The sequence below is a fragment of the Vipera berus genome (assembly GCF_964194415.1).
Source record: "Vipera berus genome assembly, chromosome: 3".
Classification (NCBI taxonomy): Eukaryota; Metazoa; Chordata; class Lepidosauria; order Squamata; family Viperidae; genus Vipera; species Vipera berus.
The window spans coordinates 11019842-11032430 of NC_138204.1; positions in this window are offsets into that span (position 1 = coordinate 11019842).

Below are 12589 nucleotides of genomic sequence, written 5' to 3' on the forward strand. Positions count from 1 at the left end.
ATAGTGTTATTTATAGTGTTTTAATTGCCCTGTACATTGCCCCGAGTCCCTTCGGAGAGGGGCGATATATAAATCCAAATAAATAAATAAATAAATAAATAAATAAATAAATAAATAAATAAATAAATAAATAAATAAATATCTATATCTATATCTATATCTATATCTATATCTATATCTATATCTATATCTATATCTATATCTATATCTATATCTATATCTATATCTATATCTATATCTATATCTATATCTATATCTATATCTATCTATCTATCTATCTATCTATCTATCTATCTATCTATCTATCATCTCTATAAAATCACTCTTTCAATAACAGTTGGATGGTATCATCTTAGTTTTTTAAATTTGGAAAATGTATTTAAAGGTTACAAGGAAAATGCATTATAATATTAAAAGGCTGCATGTTGTAAAGTTTAAGAAACTGGACTTGGACTAGGAAGACCCAAGTTCAAGTCTGTCCTCAGTCAGAGAGGACCCCTTGGTGGCTCTGGGGCAGTGGCTCTTTTTCATCCCTCTCTACCTCACAGGGCTGTTGTCCTGTGGATCAAACAAAAGGTGATTCTTTGCAGCTCTTGCGGAAACGGTGGGGAATAACCTAAAACCATCCACAACACAATTGCAAGATGACTTTTCACATTTGACTCAAGGTTATTTTTTCCCTGCTGTGGTCTATCCTTTTTTAATCTGTGTATTTGATCAAATCACCTGGGTAAATAAACTCAGTTGATTGATAGCTAATAAAGACGGTCAACACAGGACTGTTTAATCATCTCTGGATGGCTGGCTCAGGAATTCTGGGAGTTGAAGTGCACAAGTCATAAAAGAGCCAAGGTTGCCCACCCCTGTACTAGGGTATCTGAATATTCATGGCAAAGGCTCCATCCAAACACAAGCCACTTCCTGATAGAAGTGAACAACTCAGATGCCAGTTTTTTGAAACCAGTTTGGATGTTGAAATTGAACATAAAATATAGAGTAACTTGGTTGGAAGGGATCTTAGAGATCAACCCCCTGCTCATGCAATAGATTATTCAGGACAAATGGTTGGCCAGTCTCCTGTTGAAAACCCCCAGTGATGGGGCACTCACAAGTTCAGTGGGTGGGGTGGTGGTGGTTTAAGCCATTCCACTGATTGTTCTCACTGTTAGGAAATTTTGTGTTATTTCTAGGTTGGATCTCTCTTTAATGTTCTTCCCTCCTTTACTTCTTGTTTTGCCTCAGGTGCTTACAAGGGGTGCAGTGGGCGAATGGTTAAGATTGTCAGCTGGAGAGTTGGCAGTTCGAGACCCAAGTACTGCCTGATGGGGTGATATCCTGTTCTTGCCCCAGCTCCTGTCGACCTAGCAGTTTGAAAGTATGCAAAGGCAAGTAGATAAATAGGTACCACTTCCGTGGGAAGGTAGCATCTAGTCACACTGGTCACATGACCATGGAAGTGTTTTTGGACAAGATGACTCCTTTGGCCAAGAAAGGGAGCTGAGCACTGCCCCACAGAGTCGGACATGACTGGACATTACCTTTACAGATGCTTTGGAGGATAAGTTGAACTCCTGTTCTCTGTGACAGCCCCTCTAGTCTTCGAAGACTGCTATCATGTCCTCCCTAGTCCTTCTCTTCATTAGACTGGACATACCTAGTTCTATGGTTTAACTTCCAAACCCTTCATTGTTTTTGTTGTTCTTCTCTGCAGTCTTTCTAGGGTCTCAACACCTTTTTTTTGTATCATGGTGACCAGAACTGGACACAGTATTCCAAATGCGGTCTCACCAGTGCAGTATAAAGCAGTACTACGACTGTATATATCTGTGTCTGTATCTATCTCCATCTCCATCTCTATATTTCTACTATCTCTATCTCTATCTCTATCTATCTGTATCTATCTGTATCTCTATTTCTATCTCTATCTCTATCTCTATTTATCTCTATCTCTATCATCTCTATCTCTATCTCTATCTCATCTATATTTATCTATATCTATACAACCATTAAGGGACGCGGTGGCTCAGTGGGTTAGGACGCTGAGCTTGTCGATCAGAAGATCAGCAGTTTGGCGGGTCGAATCCCGAGTGCCGCATAGCAGAGTGAGCGCCTGTTACTCGTCCCAGCTTCTGCCAACCTAGCAGTTCGAAAGCACGTAAAAATGCAAGTAGAAAAATAGGGACCACTACGGTGGGAAGGTAACAGCGTTCCCTGCGCCTTTGGCGTCTAGTCATGCCGTCCACATGACCACGGAGACGTCCTCAGACAAGCGCTGGCTCTTCGGCTTTGAAATGGAGATAAGCACCGGCCCCTAGAGTTGGAAACGACTAGCACGCATGTGCGGGGGAACCTTTACCTTTACCTTTATATATCCATTAACTATATCTATATCTGTCTCTGTCTCTGTATCTATGGCTTTTTGCAATGACCCAAAATCATGTGACCATAATTTTTGACAATTTTTGTCAGTTTCTATAGTTTATCTCCAGTTTCTGGCAAAAAAAAAAGAGAGAAGCCCATTGGGTAAACTGGATTTGCTCAGTGACCACCACATTCACTTAACAACTGTGGCATGCACTTAAAAGAAGGTTGTAAAATCAGATGGGGTCATGTAGGGATGTGCTTAATGACCCCAATGACTTATGTCCATAATTCCAGGCTCAATTCCAGTCGTAATTTGAGAACTAGCAGTAGATTGCATCTGATTTTCATATACGGAAATGGATGGCTGAGATGGGAGCCAGTGTTGTTTGATAAAGGCTGTGTGTGTGGAGAAATAGAGAGAGAAGGAGAGAGAGAGAGAGAGGGAGGGAGGGAGGGAGGGAGGGAGGGAGGGAGAGAGAAGTGACCAAAGCAGGCTATTTAAAAGGAGAATTTTATTTATTACACAAGCTTGGTGCCAATGCACCAATTCAGCTTTGATACACAAATAAATCAGCAAAGCTGTTATTCATTTCTGAACCATGATCTGCAACGGCACTCAAAACACATTGAAAACATCAACTTGCTTCCCCTTAATGATGTTTTTGTTTACCTCTCTCTATTTTTCTGTTGTTTCGTGTCGATACAAAAATGGTACAAAGAACACTACAAAAGTGTTGTGCTGTTTTGATGGCTACAAAAAAAGAAGGTTGGAGCTCTGTTTAACTTGTGCACACACCCCTCTTTCTTTCTTTCTTTCTTTCTTTGTGCTTTTGGATCCCATCCCCTTGTCAAAGTGGCACGGTCATCCTGCTAAACTGGAAATGAAGGAATAACATGTAAGGAAACGACTCCTCTCTCTCAAAATAACTACAATCATGCACACTTTTCCCTATTAGAAAACATGCCAATAAAATAAGAATAAAGTATCCTCCATTGCACAAAGATATGCTTTATGTATGTCCCCAGTCATGACTGGCAGCTGCAAATAACTACTAAATTTTATATATATATATATATATATATATATATATATATATATATATATATATATATATATATATATATATATATATATATATATATATATATATATATATATATATATATATATATATATATATATATATATATATATATATATATATATATATATATATATATATATATATATATATATATATATATATATATATATATATATATATATATATATATATATATATATATATATATATATATATATATATCTGATTTTTTTTAAAGTTGGCAAAAACAGTGGGGTCTGCATTTTATTTTTCTTTCTCTTGCATGTAAGAGTCATTTTGGAAAAGAGTTATACTGCTTTGATCAACTGTCAACTTGTGACACTGAAAGACTCCTTCTTAGAATCTCGTGGTTCAAGATCTGGAAATTATTTCTACTGGAGTCCTCAACCTTCTAGCAACTTTCGAAGTCACATATGGGTAGTCCACAACTTGTGACCACAATTAGGACACGAATTTCTGCTGCTAAGGAAGGCAGCTGTTAAGGGAGCCACGACGGACTTTTTTACCGTTTTTGCCACAGTTGTTAAGCAAGTTTTGCAGTGGTTAAGTGAACCCTGCTGTCATTAAGTAAATAATGGTTTGGTCTTTGGAAGCCAACTAGGAAGAGTGCAAATGGCAATCAGGCTATCCTGGGACATTGCAACCGTTGTAAATATAAGCCAGTCCTCAAAGCACCCAAATTTTGATGATGACTGTGGGGATGCTGTGACTGTCATAAAAGGGAGGACTGGTTGTAAGTGACTTTTTCAGTGCCACTGTAACTTCAAATGGTTGCTAAACAAATGGTCGTAAGTCAAGGACTGCCTGTTGTCAGATCCCAGTTGCAAATCTTGAAGAGCATAAATATGTAGACGATCAGAGAGGTGAGTGCTGAATGTTTCTGGATGTATCCAAATACAGGTAGTCCTCGACATACGGCCACAATTGAGCCCCAATTTTCTGTTGTTAAGTAAGACATTTGTTAAGTGAGTCTTGCCCTATTTTAAGACTTTTATTGCCTCAGTTGTTAACTGAATCACTGCAGTTGATAGGCTAGTAATCCGGCTGTTAAGTGAATCCGGTTTCACCATTGACTTTGCTTGTCAGAAGGTCACAAAAGAGGATCACATGACCTTGGGGCACAGCAACGGTCATAAACATGAACCAGTTGTCAAGCGTCTGAACTTTGATCACCTGATCATGGGGATGCTGCAAAGGTCGTAACTGTGAAAAACGGTCCTAAGTCACCTTTTCCAGTGCTGTCGTAACTTTGAGCGTTTACTAAATGAACTGTTGTAAGTCGAGGACTACCTGTAGAGCCTTGGAGGAGAAGCAAAACAATTTGCAGACTTGACCCCTATACAAGAGTACTGCATTATTATTATTTACATTTTTAAAACACAATTATTCACCAAAGATTTGGCCCTCCTTCTTAGCCCTTCAGAGCTAAATCTCTTTGGGCTGAACCTGGTCCTAAGCAATGTGATGCGATGAGTTTAGTACATGGATGCAACTTCAGTGACGGTGTGTTAGGACTTGTTCCCATCTCTTGTTTCTGTTGCTAGAGTCTAACGCAGCTTCTTTTGGGGAAGTTTACATAGAACTGCAGCAAAAGAATCGGAGAGCACCCGTTTTCCCACACAATTGAAGATCTTCTCATTTATAAGCTCTAGGAACTCCCAAAGATGATTTTTCCAAAAGGCAACTTGACTTTCTTGGATTTTTTTTTCCTCTCCTTGAAATCGTTTCGCTTCTCATCCAGTTCAGTTCAGAACTTTTCAGAAATTCAGAAGTTTCAAGGAAAAAAGTCCAGTTGCCTTTTGGAAAAGCACTTTTGGGACAAGCGTGACCTGGATGATGGGGAATCTCCATAGACAAGCTGTAGGAAGGGCATCAGGATCAGTACCATTATGCTATGATGGTATTTAAAAAGTGCATCGTTCTCTGTTACTTTTTCGCCTCCAGATTTTGTAAAAAAAGGTCCTTTAAAAGAGACTTGCACCCTTCGATGCTCACAATTTTTTTGATAATATTTGATGTTTTTGCAAAATACCACTTTTTATTTATAGAAATCTCCACCTTTAGGCGTTTAATGCAGATTTCTCTAGTTCCCCTTTAAATTACTTTCCCAGATGCAGACTTTTAAGGGTTTCCTAGATGAAAATTATTTTCACCACCTTTATTGTATGCTGTTTAAAAACATAACCTTCAATATGCTGTCTTTTGTACCCAACTTTCAGAAACAAGTGTCCTTTTTCATACTTATTTTTCAGGAAAGAAAGGTTTATTGTGCAAACTAAATCAAAGGGAGGAGAAACAGATACACAAGTATCCCTGAAAGATTTTTTTTTTTTTGCAAATCTGCCCTCATCAACATCCAGTTTAATAACCTAATGATATCTGTGAAGAGAAATTACTCCTTTTTAAACACATTTTTTTATTTCCAAAAGTCATCCCTGTCCTTGACATTCCTAATCAGCATTTGTATTTACATTAATAGAGATGAACATAGAATTAAGGTAGAAGTAAATGGGGCACTTCCTGTTCGGGAATTGCTGTTCCCTAAAAAACTGGGTCTTTTGTCATTACCTACAGCCAGGGCTTTTTTTCTCATAGAACGCTCAGAACGGAGTTCCGACACCTTTTTTGGATGGAACCTTGTAGGGTAGGCAAGGCGGGTTGTATGACATGTGTGAGTTCCGGCACCTTTTTCTTTTACAAAAAAAAGCACTGCCTATAGCTACATTCCAGCTGGAACAAAATACTCATCATCCCATTGATTTCAAAGCAAGCAGTAAGCGAACGCTTGCCCGTGGCTTCCAAAACAAATGAAATCTAAAATTACCCTTGGCTGGCTAGTGTGTGGATTGTTCTAAGATTCCTCAACTTCAGAAAGTGCCACAAAGGTTTCTTGATATATGTCAGACCACCATTTCTATTTGCTCAGTGTTGTGTACTCTGAATGGCAATGTTCCTCTGGCGGACGCTTTTCTGAGCTCTGTGCTTCCCCCCCCCCAATAATTCAACCTGTGATCTTGTGTGTCAAAACATTCAGTCTACTTTCAAACTATAGTTTCTTCCTAGAACATTATCATGTTCCCCCCCTCCCAGGCATGGGCTCTAAATAAAATAGAATTTGATATCACAGCAAGTTATTTTTTTTTTAGAAAAAAATTGGCTTCTTCCTAGGATGTTTTGAAACAAGTATATTGCAGTGAAGACCTCCAAATTCAAGTGACTGAGTTGTAAAGCAGTGACATGCAACATTTGCTTAATTTTCAGTTCAGGAGAGGCATTTTTGTAAAAATATAGTAAACTTAGGATAAGACACTCAACCAGCACTGATAATTGAGGGTAACAAGCAGCCAATCTGGGCTACCTGTATCCACATATTACAAAGCAATCTATCATTTGGTGAGCATCAAAGTTAGCTCAGGCCAGCTTCAGAGTTTTGTTTTCCCTTAGAAAGTTAGATGAATTTATCAATTCAATACATATTTTCTATGCATGAATGCATTTGCTCATAACATGTTCTTGGTGGAGAAAACTGGTGGGGGTACAACTTTGCTGATCATCCTTCCTCTTTATTCTATTGGGTCACCAGAAAAGCTGCAGAAGAATTTGTAAATTGGTTGGCGGGAAAGGGAAGAAAAACTGGAAAAAAATGATTACGCTTATCTTCTCATTAGGAACATCTGCTGGCACTCAGCCCTTTATATGAACGGAAGACATATTTCCATTCAGAAGATTTGCAAATTTGCCAATTTGCATCGGTGAATGCATCCATTATAAGAGATTGCTGTTGATTTACCACCTTTAAGAGTTGAGATTATGGTTCATGTAAAGACATTGATTAAAATGATACTTACTTTGGGAGAACACTTCTGTGAAAACATGTGGATGGAACAATGGATGGAAACTAAACAAGGAGAGAGGCAAACTAGAACTAAGGAGAAATATCCTAAGAGTAAGAACAATTAACCAGAGGAATGGCTTTCTTCAGAGGTTGTGGGTGCTGCATCACTGGAGGCTTTTAAAAAGAGACTAGGTAGCCAGTTGCCTGAAATGGTATAAGGTCTCCTGCCTGAGCAAAGGTTGGACTAGAACAGGGCTTTTCAACCTTTTCACCCATTGTACCACTTTTAGGATATGGCAACATCCAAGTACCACCAGTCACATAGCAAGGTGGTACTTGATGACCAAAAAAAATTGGGAAAAAGGTTACTTACAACAGTTTGCTTAATGACTGTTCAAAGTTACAATGGACTGAAAAAAGTGCCCTCCAAGCCACAGCCAAGCAAGACCCCTGCCTGCCTGCCTGCCCGGCGGCACTCTTCCTCCTGTCTGAGGTTTTCATTGTTGTGAGCATTTCTGTTGAGGATTGGCAGTGAGGGTGGGGTAGGGGGTGTTTGGTTTTTATTCCCCCCGTCTGCTGGGTGGTTGCAGCAGGTTTTGGTCACTTCACATGACCCTGGGACACTGTGACCATCATAAATATGAATCGGTTGCCAAGCATCTGAATGTAAATCACAAGACCTTGGGATGCTGAAAGATTCCAGCTGATCGGCGATTCTTGTGGGCTTAGAAGCACCAGGATCAGCGCCGACCTCCAGCTGGAGCCTGGAGCTGATCCTGGTGCTTCCACTGAGCCCTTACAGTCCCAAAGAAGTGCTGATCCTGGCGCTTCTGCTGAGCTCTGACAGCCCTGCAGCTCCAGCCATCTCTGGCTCAGGCTTGTGCGGTGCTTCCACCAGTTCAGCTCATTCCCTTCCCCTGCTACCACTTTTCTAGGATGGTTGCATACCACCTGCCAGGTGCCAATGTACCACAGGTGGTACCCATACCACTGGTTGAAAAGCCCTGGACTAGAAGACCTCCAAGGTCCCTTCCAACTCTTGTTATTCTTTGTCTGTGTCTTTCTCATGCTTAGGTTCAAGTTGCTTCTCATTACATCCTGGAACACTTTGTAGAGGGTGAGTATACTGTAATGTTATCACTCTAATCATGGATGTACAATTTCATTGAAAGGGTCCTTGGTGCTCTCTGAGCTTGCTTGTTTTCTGGCAGATGTTTCATTACCCTAAGTAGGTAACATCATCAGTTCACAGATACAAAATCTGCCCTGTATGAATTGATGAATCTGTCAAGTCTCTCTTCACACGTCTCATTTTTGCAAATCTGTAATTTTGTTTAAAGTTTTCACTAAAATGTCCATGTATTTTATACACATTTTTTCTAGTGTGTAACTTTATTTTCAAAATTTGTCTCAATGTACATATTTGGGGAAGTATTTTTTCTTAAAAAATGCACTTATCCCATGATTTTCACTTATGTATGGACTTTTGTGCAAACCTTGCCCAGTTCATAATTTTTTTCCTGATGAACTGCATTGCAGATTTTAAAAATATGTGGCTTTGTGTGGGATTATGGAATTTCACTCCTTATACTAGTAGTTCATTAGCAAACAGGATGTATAAACCAACTCAAATTTGATTCCAAATCCTTCTTTTGATCACCTCATCCTGTTTTCCATTTCTTCACAATCATCATGTTAATCTGTCCTTCTAGAGCAGGGGTAGGCAACCTTGGCTCTTTTATGACTTGTGGGCTTCAACTCCCAGAATTCCTGAGCCAGTTGTGCTGGCTCAGGAATTCTGGGAGTTGAAGTCCACAAGTCATAAAAGAGCCAAGGTTGCCTACCCCTGTTCTAGAGTCACAGAATCATAGGGCTGAGAGGAGCCGTGGGAGTCTTCTAGTCCAACCCCTTCCTAGGGCAGAAATTGTATTGGAAATGCTTCTCAATCTTAATTAGTTCACATCTTTTTAGCTATCACATTTTGGATCCTTCCAACTAATCCCTATGGGAGAGAGTCTATATAGGGCAGGGGTAGGCAACCTTGGCTCTTTTATGACTCATGGACTTCAACTCCCAGAATTCCTGAGCCAGCATGGCTCAGCTTGGAAACCTCTCCCTTTCCCCTCAGCATGGCTGGCTCAGGAATTCTGGGAGTTGAAGTCCATGAGTCATAAAAGAGCCAAGGTTGCCTACCCCTGATATAGGGGATCTCCTCACAACCAATACCTAAAACAACAGGACTGCTGTGGTCTCAGCTAGGTTTGTGAGCCACTCTGTACAACCATTTCATTGCAGCAGATGGAATCTCCAATAACCAACTTTTACGTTTTCACAGCCAGAGTGGTGTAGAAGTGAAAGAGTTTGACTAACAACAGGGAAACCCAATTTATAATCCACCTTCAGCCATGAAAGTTCCCTGAGAAGCTTTCTTGTTTTCTTTCAGCCCATTCTATCTCATATAAAGGAAGGAAAATCCTCTAAGTTGCCTTGAACTCTGCAAAGAAAGGCATGATATGAAATCAAACACATAAACAATTAAACACAGGGCTGACATAATAGCAGTCTTCCAATATCTGCCTAAAAAGGGGAGGGGCAACCTATTTTCCAAAGCACCTGAGGGCAGGAGAAGAAAAAATGGATGGAAATTAATCAAGGAGAGAACCAACCTAGAATTAAGGAGAAATTTCCTGTCAGTGAGAACAATTAATCAGTGAAAAGGCTTGCCTCCAGGAGTTGTGGCTGCTCTAACACTGAAGGTTTTTAAGAAGAGATGCGACAGCCATTTGTCTGAAATGGTATCAGATTTCTTCCCTGAGCAAGGGGTTGGACTTGAAGACCTCCAAGGTCCCTTCCATCTCTGTTATTCTGTTATTCTACAGTGACATACAGAAAACCATCTTATTCCAAGTCAGACCACAACTCCTAAAGATTCATTCTACAAATTCTGGAAATTGCCCTCTCACTAGAAACTATATCTGGTTTACATGGACTAGTAGCACTTCAGACAGGGATCTCTTCTACTAGCTCAGTCTGGAGATACCAGGAGCAAGATCTGGAGAGCTTTTGCCAGATAGGAATGTATTTTATGACTAAACACTTGCCATTTTCTAGTAAAAACTGCCAAAGAAAGAGGAGGCTCTGAAGATAACTAGATACAATCCTCTTTATTGCAGTTGTCCACATGATTGTTGATCACTCTATCCCCAAATCCTTATCTAAGTTAATGTGGATTTACATGTGGTTTGGAGTTGTATGTATTGCATTTCTTAATCCCCTCAGAGAGATTCTGGACTTTGTGGAAGAACCAGCCCTTTGGTTGGAGGGAGGAGGAGGAGGAGGAGGAACATTTCATGAAGAGGGAAGTTCCAGATTATCCAGCTCTATTAATATCAAAAGTGGGAAATTTGCAAGACCAGCAGAAGTAACTCTTCCTTCCTTCCCTTGGTTGTCAGATCTTTTTCACTGCTGGCTACAGCAGCTCTCAATAGAAGAGAATATTGGTAGTCCAGGGTTGAATTATTGGGTCCCTGGTGCTCTTCTTGCACATGTTTCATTACCAAATTAGGTACTATCATCAGTGCACTGATGATGTAACCTAGTTGGGTAACTGAGGACATTACCTACTTGGCTAATGAAACGTTTGCCAGAAAACAACCGAGCTCAGAGAACATCAAACACCCCACATAGTAGCTCTCATAATCTCTTTTACCAAATTGGAAAGAATTAAAACAAGAGTCAACTGCAAAAGCTCTGGTTTCAGAGGCGGATGGGTGGGAAGTTCAAAGCCACAATCCAGAGAACAATGCAACCTGGTTTTCAGGTGGTCAATAGGATCATGTTGGTTTTCTGCTGTGTTGCTACTACTAACCACAGTTGGGATTGCAAAAGCAGTTTGTGATGTGGCCTGCGGTTCGTGGAATTGTTTCTGGGCAGAGTGCAGAATTCTGGATGCACCTCAAGTTTGTGGCCAGTCCGTTGAGTAACATAATCACAACCTTGGTGCATTAAAACATAAGAGATAGGCAGACTCTTCCCTCCAGAATACTTTTTTTTTTAAAACCACATTCCATTATTAGACACGACACATTTCAAATGCGCGTAAATTTACAGAAATTGCATTTTATAGAAAATATGATACAATGAAATATAAAATGCACAAGGAGCATTTTCAAAGTCTCTAGACAAAGGAGCTTGCATTCTAGTACGATCTCTTAACAACCTTTTGAAATATTTATTTGCACTCATTCCTTCCCCCCCCCTCAGTGCCAAACGAGAATCTTTTTTTTTTAATATTGACAAAAAAGTGTGTGCCGGGGGAAGAAGATCAGCCCTTTTCCCCCACGGATCATCAAAACAATTTCTCCAAAATTGTGCTCCCTCTTGGATTGGAAGGAAATAATATCTAATCCATCCTCCATGGCTTCCTCTTCAATTTGCTGCAGACCTTTTTGTCCATTATCATAAGTAATCCAAGATTTGATAGCACAATTAAGTGGCTCAATCGCCATTAAATGTGGTTTTTACATTACACATCCATGCAATCTAAATAATTGTACAAACATTAGACATAAACCACGTTAAGTCCAAATCATTAAAGGGGAGGAAAAAAAAAACACATTTTTGAGAGAGAGAGGAAAAACTGCAGAATTGTTTTTTTTTTTGTAAATACAGACCCTACGTACAAACTGGGTAGCATGCTACCCTTGATAACAGTGAGGTGCTATCAAAATGCAGCAAATAAGTCTGGCTTAATTGTCAACATTTAAGCACATTAATCACAAGGTTCCCATTGACATGCCTGCCTTTTCTTATCCCATATTAGCCTTTGATCACAGATAGAAATACCACTCATCAGGAAGTGCCATCATTAATTGGTAGGTTTGGCTCATAATATTCAAGATATACCCATGGGATAGTTAATGAATCTCTAGACATTTTTGCAAAAAAAAAAAAAAGAAAAAGAAAACAGTTATTATTTTTTTAAAAATAAAGATGTTGTGCCTACATGTTTACTTGGAGAGGAAAATTGCACGTGTTCTAAAAAAATAGAGATAAATGACTTTTCAAGGTTTCATCTCTATTTGGGGTTCTACATGAAATGCTGTTTAACGTAGTCATTTGTGGGCAAGGGAAATTTATGGCAAACGTGCTTCTGGCTCTCATTTCCCCCCCCCAGAAAATAAAACTCCTTTTCCAAAAATGGAGCATTTTTTTTTTACAGAAGAAACAGTGTGAGGAAATTACCCAAGCTGACGGTTCTTAAAATATGAACTCGGTACTTTTA